Here is an 8,949-nt window from a genome sequence, read left to right as displayed (position 1 = left end):
GTGAATGAGGGTGAGAGTTACAGTGAGGGTCAGGGATAGGGTTTGGGAAAGAGTCAGACTGAGTGTTTGGTTCAGGTCAGAATCAAGATGAGGATGAAGGTCAGGGTCATGGAGAGGTTACGGGTATGGTTTAGGGTGAAGGTGATGTCAGAGTGAGGTCCAGGGTCATTGTTAGAGTCAAGCTGGGGTGGGGGGCAGGGTCAGTGTTTGACTCAGGATAAGGTAGATCAGAACAAGGGTCAGGGTCAGAGGGAGAACGGAAGCAGAGTGTGAGGGTCAATGTCAGGACTCTCAACAGGGAGAGTGAGGTCAAGGTCAATGTGAGGATAAACACCTGTTTGAAGAATAAATTTAGAATGAGGATGAGTAAGAAGGGGAGGGGAGGGTCTTGTTTAGAGTCCAGGACAAGGCCAAGGTGAAGCTGAGGGTCAGGGTGAGAATGAGTGTGAAAGTCAAAGTCAAGTGTGAGTCGGGTCCCAGTATGAGGCTTAGGGACAGATTTAGGGGGAGAGTCAGGATCAGGGTCATGGTGATGTTCAGAATCAAAGTGAAAGGGGGCAGATGAGTAGGAGGTTCAGGGTCAGGATGAATATGGTAGTGAGATTGAGTCTGAGCATATCATTCATGATCAGTGTTAGCGTCATGGTCAAGGTCATAGTTAGGGTTAGGATGAGAATGACTGTCAGGGTCAAAATGAGAGTCCGGTTCAGTGTGCAACTTGGGGTCAGGGTCTGGGTCTAAACATGCTCTAACTCACAATAAGAAATTTCATTTGAAATATTACTGGACCTGAACCTGGACCTTAATTGGAAGTGTGGTTTCCTGCCTGTTTTCAATTATTCTGCTTATTTTATATCAATTTTATCTAAATCATCATAAGAAGTTAGCTTAGATAGGAATGCACTCAGGTTCAGGAAGGGAGATGTAGCCTCTGGGTCATCAGGTCACCGCTGCGGCCAAAACTGAGACTCAGACTCTGCAAGGGGAAACGTGGACCTAGCCAGCAGGGCATGTGGTGGGGACTCTGCCTCTGTATGGAAAAGTAGGATCTTAGCCTCTGTTATGGGGAGCTGGATCTTAACTCCTCAGATGGAAGATGGAGACTTAGCTCCTGGAGCCGAAATCTGGACTGTCTCTGGAGGGGAAAGCAAGGGCATAGCTGCTGGTGGTCTCACACAAAACTGTTTATTTCCGGAGAAAAGAGAGGCCTTTATGCCAGACCTGAAGAGCCCCTCCCAGTGAGTGAGAGAAGCAGGAAATTTTAAGCTTGTTCGCACATGTAAAGTTTACAAAGTACTTATGAAGCTTACAAGATTTGTTTGAAATGAATGAGTGGTTTCAAGCTTGATTTCACATAAACTCTTAGCTACACTCTAAGTTACTCTAAGAATGTCCTTTTAAGAATGCTCGAGTGGCTCTTGTGTTAATATCAACTGTTACATTTGCATTCTCTTTAAGGGGCAATAAGAAGTTTCATTTGAAATGAATGAGTGATTTGGAACTTGATTTCACTGAAAGTGCTTAGAATTGAATATATTTAGTCTAATTCCTTCTAACAAGGTAGATTAAGGAATAATGACATATTCCCTAATACCGCTTCCACTTCTCTAAATTGGTTTTAACTCATTTTTATTTGCTTTCACACCATTAGAAGTTTCCTTAGAGGGGAATGTCTGATTCTGAGCTTGTTTACAGAAAAATTGCTTGTTTGTACACATAGTTTAGTTTCATCTTTCTTTTCACTAACTCAACATGTTACTTTTGATTTACTTTACCTGTAAATGTGTGATGTGACACTGTTTTTACTTAACCTACTTAATTTGCTCTAATTTGCCCTAAGAACTTTTGAGGTGATGGTGTGTTTCTGAGTTTATTTGCACATCAAAAATTCTTATATAGCCCTTTAAAGCTTCTACATTTGGAGCGCCTGGGTGGCTCAGTCAGTTAAGCATCTGACTTCAGCTCAGGTCATGATCTCATAGTCTGTGAGTTTGAGCCCCCTGTTGGGCTCTGTGGACAGCTTGGAGCCTACTTCAGCTTCTGTGTCTCCCTCTCTCTCTCTGCCCCTCCCCTTCTCACGCTCTCTCTCTCTCGCTCTCTCTCTCTCTCAAAAATAAACATTAAAAAAATTTAAAGCTCATATATTTTATCACAAATGAATGATTTTGAGCTTGATTTCACAAAGATGCAATTTGTTCTTATTTTCCATAGGAAGTCATGTTTAAGAATACTACTTAGATTTATCTTAATTTGCTCTAACTTGCAATAAGATATTTAGTTTGAGATCTATCTTTCTGGGCCAATTTGTTAATTTGTCTTTCTGAGCTAATGTGCCCTAGCTCCCGATAAGAAGTCAATATAGCTTAGTCTTAATTTTAACATGAACTGTTTAGTCACATTTTCATCTGCTCTAACTCACAGTAAGAAGTGACTTCTGGGGCACCTGCGTGGCTCAGTCGATCAAGCGGCTCTTGATTTTGGTTCAGGTCCTGATCTCACAGTTTGTGAGTTTGAGTCCCGCCTAGGCTATGAGCTTACAGCCCTGAGCCTGCTTCAGATCTTCTGTCTCCCTCTCTCTGCCCTTCCCAACCTGTGCTCGCTGTCTCTCAAAAATAAATAAATGTTAAAAATTTTTTTAAAAATTCTTTTAATAAAAAAAGAAGTGACTTTTACTACAAAAACACAAATCTGGTTCTGCCTGTCTACATCAGACTTGCAACGTCCTGATGAACACCTGTCCTGCCTTCTTATGTCACAACCAAAGCCGCAGTAAAATGTTGATTTTAGTCATCCACATAATTTGTTGCCGTTCCAGGCTCTTCCTTTGTTTTCCTATGAATTCTAAGGAAAATATATTTGGGAAACTGAAGTTCTTTGGGAATGCCTAATAACCTAATGCAGAAATCTTTAGCCAAAAAAAATAATCATTGACGACAGCAGCTAATGTTACTCTCAATCTCTACTAATGCCGATTATCCTACCATGTTGAGAAATTCTAATATTGAGAATAAAAAATAGGGGCGCCTGGGTGGCTCAGTCAGTTAAGCCTGGAACCCTGGCTCAGGTCACGATCTCATGGTGTGTGAGTTCAAGCCCCATGATGGGCCCTGTGCTGACAACTCAGAGCCTGGAGCCTGCTCCGAATTCTGTGTCTCCCTTTCTCTGCCCCTCCCCTGCTCACGCTCTCTCTCTGCCTCTCTCTCTCTCAAAAATAAGCATTTTTAAAAAAAAATTTTTAAGAATAAAAAATAAAAAGCTACTTTTGAGATCAAAGATCTGGGCCTCTTAAATTCTATGTTAAAATTTACTTTTACAATTTAAAAGTAGCCTCTTTTAAAACTATATTTTAAATTCGATTTCTCTAAAGTTGCTCTAACTCATAACAAATGCTGACCTTGGCAAAGAACGGTGCGATTTTGAGGTTGTTTTCACACATGCCGGTTAGTATCTACCCGGGCGGCAGCTCACTCAGTCTTCCAAGGCCCCTGCGCGGGGCTGGTTCTGGTCCTTGCTACAGGATCTGTCCCCACTGCCCGCCCCAGACGCTGAACCTCGGGTTTGTGCAATCGCCAAGTCCCGGCTTGGTCGACAGGGGGCGCCCGACGGACTGGCCAGGACCAAGCACCTGCGAGCAGCTTCCCTGGCCAATTTTTTTTTTAATTTTTTTTTAATGTTTATTCATTTTTGAGACAGAAAGAGACAGAGCATGAATGGGGGAAGGTCAGACAGAGGGAGACACAGAATCTGAAACAGGCTCCAGGCTCTGAGCTGTCAGCACAGAGCCCGACGCGGGGCTCGAACTCACGGACCACGAGATCATGACCTGAGCCGAAGTCGAAGGCCCAACCAACCGAGCCACCTAGGCGCCCCCCTGGCCGATTTTTCTAGTCCGGGGGCAGATGGGTGAGCGCCTGGATCCGCAGGGAAGGCACCATGAGGGTGGAAGGCACCGGGGGGCATGGGAGGAGCGTGGGGGCTTTGACGGGGAGGGACCTTGCTTACAGCCATCCTGAGAAGCCAACTCACCCATTCTCAATCCAGAAACTGAGTCCTTCACTCAAAGTCTACCTGAATCCCGCCGGCCACTCCCACCCAATGCTCTCCTCTCCCTTCAGGGGCTCCGGCCCCACTGTTCCCTCAGGAGTCCCAAATTGTTCACCCCAGAAGCGGAATCCAGAATTGTTGACCCAAGGTGCAAGTCCCCACCTTCGGCTCCAGAGACTGAGATCAAGGACCCACAGACAAAACAAACTTCAAAAAAAAAAAAAAAAAAAATGAGGACTCACAAGAGTTTACCAAGTGACTAAGGGAGATAAATGGTGTCCCTGACAAACATTTGCACCTCAAGGGAAGTCCTCTGCATCCTTTCTGGCTTTCTTTGTCGTGACCCATGCAGCCCCTGGTCTGGTGGTTTCGCAGGGATCTTAAAAGCGGGGATTTCCTGCTCAGTGTAACTGCTTTTTCTCCACCCCAAATTATGCAGAATTACCTTGACGTTCTAGTGTATCCGATGAGCCCTGTCTCGCTAAGAAGAGGGGGCTCTCCAAACAGAGCAGCAGAAGAAAACATCTGTGGGATGGGGGAATTCTTGTGGCAGAGGTGGCCAAGGATCTTCAAGCTGTTCGGTTGTCCCTGTTGAGGGTTTCCTGCCCAGAGCTCTGCTATAACCTCAATCGGTGACCCGCAGACTGCTGGTGAAGATAATCGCACACCACGGTCAGGGTTTGGTGCTGATCTGTGGAATAGAGTAGAAACCACTACCCCGCAGAGCCAAAGGAGCCGGAGGGACCACAGCAGAGGCCAGACAGAGGTGGGGCAGTAACGGGGTGAGGTTGACCCTCCTGCCACTGTGATCACACCTCAGTGAAGCAGTTCCACACATTAAAGAGCTCTGTGGCAGGTGCACAGAGGAGCAGAGGAAAAGGGGCTGGTCTGTGCCCTGATAACAAGTGGGGCCCGAGATGCACCTCAGGCCCACGCATTCTGGCTGTGAGCCAGGTGACGGTGAGCAGGCACCCCAGAGACCCCTCTGAACTCTTCAGAGAGGGAGACACAGAATCCGAAGCAGGCTCCAGGCTCTGAGCTGTCAGCACAGAGCTCGATGTGGGGCTCGAACTCGTGAACCGTGAGATCATGACCCAAGCCAAAGTTGGAAGCTTAATCAACTGAGTCACTCAGGCCCCCTGGTGTGTGTGTGTGTGTGTGTGTGTGTGTGTGTGTGTGTGTGTATTTGGGGTTTTTGTAACTAGAGAGATAAGTTAACAAGATGGCCCAAGAAGCTTCCACATTAACAAAAGCTTTGGATATAAAAGCACCACTGGCTTTAGATGCCTTGTGACTTTTAGTTGAAATTATACGTTATTTTTGTTGTTGTCATACTGGATTTTAGGGTTTTATTTCTCGGATCAGGCCGCTCCCAGTGAAAGAGAATTACTACAGGGCTCACCATCCTCAACCCTAGCAAGATAAATGTTCACCATCCTGGTGAGATATTCAGAGCAAACCACTCCAATGTCTATTTATGTTGGGTTGAAGGTCCAACAAATGTAACTCAAGTAGTAAGTAGCTAAAGCCAGAGAACTCTTTTGGGAAACATCGTTCCAAGTCATATTTTTATTTTTTATTTATTTTTTAATGTTTTTATTTATTTTTTGAGAGAGAGAGAGAGAGCATCAGTAGGGGAGGGGCAGAGACAGAGGGAGACAGAGGATCCAAAGCGGGCTCTACGCTGACAGGCTGACAGCATTGAGCCCAGTGTGTCCAAGGCTCTACCACAAATCCTGAGGGCATCGTCCTTCAGAGTTGTGCCCCAGGCAGAAAGGACAGTAGCAAAGGAAAATTATAGTCCTGGAAGAAGAGCGAGTTGCATTATTGGGTTGGAATGGGGACTGAAATGCAGAGACAGAGGGGACCTGGAAAGGCCCAGAGCTCTCCGGCCTTAAATGGCACAACAGGGAGTCTGGATTTCATCTTGAGGCCATGGGGTTCCAAGGCAGGTTTTAAAGCAGGGTCAACTTCTGCTTTAGGGGCTCCCCTGGCTGCCGTCCAGGAGAGAGACTGAAGGGGCAAGACCAGAAGCCAGGTGCCCGGGCGGGGGGGTGGGGGGGGGCAGACGCAAGGACCTTTGGAAGGAACGATATGATATGGTGTGGTCCAGAGTTTTCCTGAGAGGTGAAGAGTGTGCATGATAAAAGCCTGGCCCAGGTGTGAGGCCGCCTTCCCCCTTTCCCTGGGGAATGTGGGGACACATTACTTATCTCAGCCTCACTTTCCCCGTCTGTAAAGAAGGAGAAGGAGAAGAAGAAGAAGAAGAAGAAGAAGAAGAAGAAGAAGAAGAAGAAGAAGAAGAAGGTGGTAATGAGATGATCTGCCTTAGATGGTTGTGGTGATGATTAAATAAATCATTGACAGCTTGGCACATGCCTGGCAGAAAGGAGTAGAGAGATCTTTCTGAGAGCTCCTGGCCAGGACAGAGCACACGGCCCTGTGCAACACACGCGTGGCATGAATAAGAGTTATAAAATATTTAAATTTTTTTTACATTTTTATTTATTTTTGAGAGACAGAGGGAGACAGAGCACAAGTGGGGGAGGGGCAGACAGAAAATGAGACACAGAATCCGAAGCAGGCTCCAGGCTCTGAGCTGTCAGCACAGAGCCCGACGTGGGGCTCGAACTCACAAACTGTGAGATCATGACCTGAGCCGAAGTTGGACACTCAACCGACTGAGCCACCCAGGTGCCCCGAGTTATAAAATATTTTAAAGTCTAGATTGTCTGATATAAGTATGGCTACTCCGGTTTTCTTTTGTTGACCATTAGCATGATAGATGGTTCTCCATCCCCTTATTTTCAGTCTGAAGGTGCCTTTAGGTCTAAAGTCAGTCTCTTGTAAACAGCATATAGATGGGTCTTGTTTTCTTTTCCATTTTATTACCCTATGTCTTTTGATTGGAGCATTGAGTCCATTGGCGTTTAGAGTGAGTACTGAAAGATATGAATTTATTGCCATTGTGATGTTGTAGAGCTGGAGTTTCTGGTGGTGTTCTCTGGTCCTTTCTAATCTTTTTTGCTTTTGATATATTTTTTTTTTTTTCATCTTTTCTCCCCTCAGAGAGTCCCCCTGAAAATTTCTTGCAGGGCTGGTTTAGTGGTCACAAACTCCTTTAATTTTTGTTTGTCTGGGAAACTTTTGGTCTCTCCTTCTATTTTGAATGATAGCCTTGCTGGATAAAGAATTCTTGGCTGCATATTTTTCTGATTCAGCACACTGAATATATCCTGCCACTCCTTTCTGGCCTGCCAAGTTTCTGTGGATAGGTCTGCTGCAAACCTGATCTGTCTTCTCTTGTAGGTCAGGGACTTTTTTTCCCTTGCTGCTTTCATGATTCTCTCCTTGCCTGAGTATTTTGTGAATTTGACTATGATATGCCTTGTTGATGGTCAGTTTTTGTTGAATCTAATGGGGGTCCTCTGTGCTTCCTGGATTTTGATGTCTGTGTCTTTCCCCAGGTTAAGAAAGTTTTCCACTATGATTTGCTCACATAACCCTTCTACCCCTATTTCTCTCTCTTCCTCTTCTGGGACCCCTATGGTTCTGATGTTGTTCCTTTTTAATGAGTCACTGATTTCTCTAATTCTTAAATTGTGCTCTTTTACCTTAATCCCCCTCTTTTTTTTTTTTTTTTTTTTTTTTGCTTCATTATTCTCTGTAAGTTTGTCCTCTATATTGCTGATTTTCTGTTCTGCTTTGTCCATCCTTTGCCACCCCCGCATCCATCCGTGATTGCAGCTCAGTTATAGCATTTTTAATTTCATTATATTTTTTACTTCTTTTATCTCTGCAGGAAGGGATTCTAATCTATTTCTGACTCCAGCTAGTATTCTTATTATCATGATTCTAAATTCTGGTTCAGACATCTTGCTTGTATCTGTGTTGGTTATAGCCCTGGCTGTCGTTTCCTTGTGTTCTTTCTTTTAGGGTGAATTCCTTCATTTTGTTACTTTGAAGGGAGAAAAGGATTTAATGAGGTAGAAAAATTGAAATTAAAAAAATTAAAATTAAAAAATATTAAAATTAAAAAATTACACACACACACACAAATCAAATAAATGATGCTAGATCCTAGATGTGTTTTAGTCTGGGTGTTGAAAGTGGTTTGACATATTAGAGGAAAAAAGGGGGGGGGCAAGAAAAAAAGGCAATTGGTTGAGAATTTGAAAAAATGAATACACAGAAGTAGACTAAAATGAGATGATGGGAGTAAAATAGAATTTGAAAAAATATACACAATAGTAAAGAATATAGTAGAAAAAGTTAAAGAAAAATATTTTAATAAAAATTAAAAATAAAAATGAATTTTTTCTTTTTCTGTATTCAAGAAAAAGAAAAGAAACAAAAAAGAGAAAAAAAGGAAAAAAGCGAATACACTGTAGTAGACTAAATAAAATGATGGAAGTAAAATAGAATTTGGAAAAAAACTTACATAAAAGCCAAAAATAGAGTAATAAAATTAAAGAAAAATATTTTAATAGAAATTGAAAGTAAAAATGAAGTTTTTCACTTTCTGCATTTAAGAAAAAGAAAAGAAACGAAAAAGAGAAAAAAAGAAAAAGAAAAAAAGGAAATCGTTTGAAAATTTGAAAAGGTGAATACACTGAAGTAGACTAAAATGAGATGATGGAAGTAAAATAGAATTTGAAAAAATTTACACGAGAGTAAAAAATATAGTAATAAAATTTAAAAAATATATTTTTAATAAAAATTGAAAATAAAAATGCATTTTTTCTCTTTCTATATTCAAGAAAAGAAGTGTAAAGGAGAAAAAGAAAGAAAGAAAATTGAATAGATAGACCTGCTAACATATTGAAGTAGGACTGAAATTACTTCGTTTTCCCCTAGAAGTCAGACTATGAAGTGCTTTATAGTCCATAAACTAAGCCGGCAGTG

This window comes from Panthera onca, chromosome A3 (assembly GCF_046562875.1).
Source record: "Panthera onca isolate mPanOnc1 chromosome A3, mPanOnc1 haplotype 2, whole genome shotgun sequence".
In the NCBI taxonomy this organism is placed as follows: Eukaryota; Metazoa; Chordata; class Mammalia; order Carnivora; family Felidae; genus Panthera; species Panthera onca.
The sequence above is the reverse complement of the archived record's forward strand: the minus strand, read 5'-3'. Positions refer to the sequence as shown.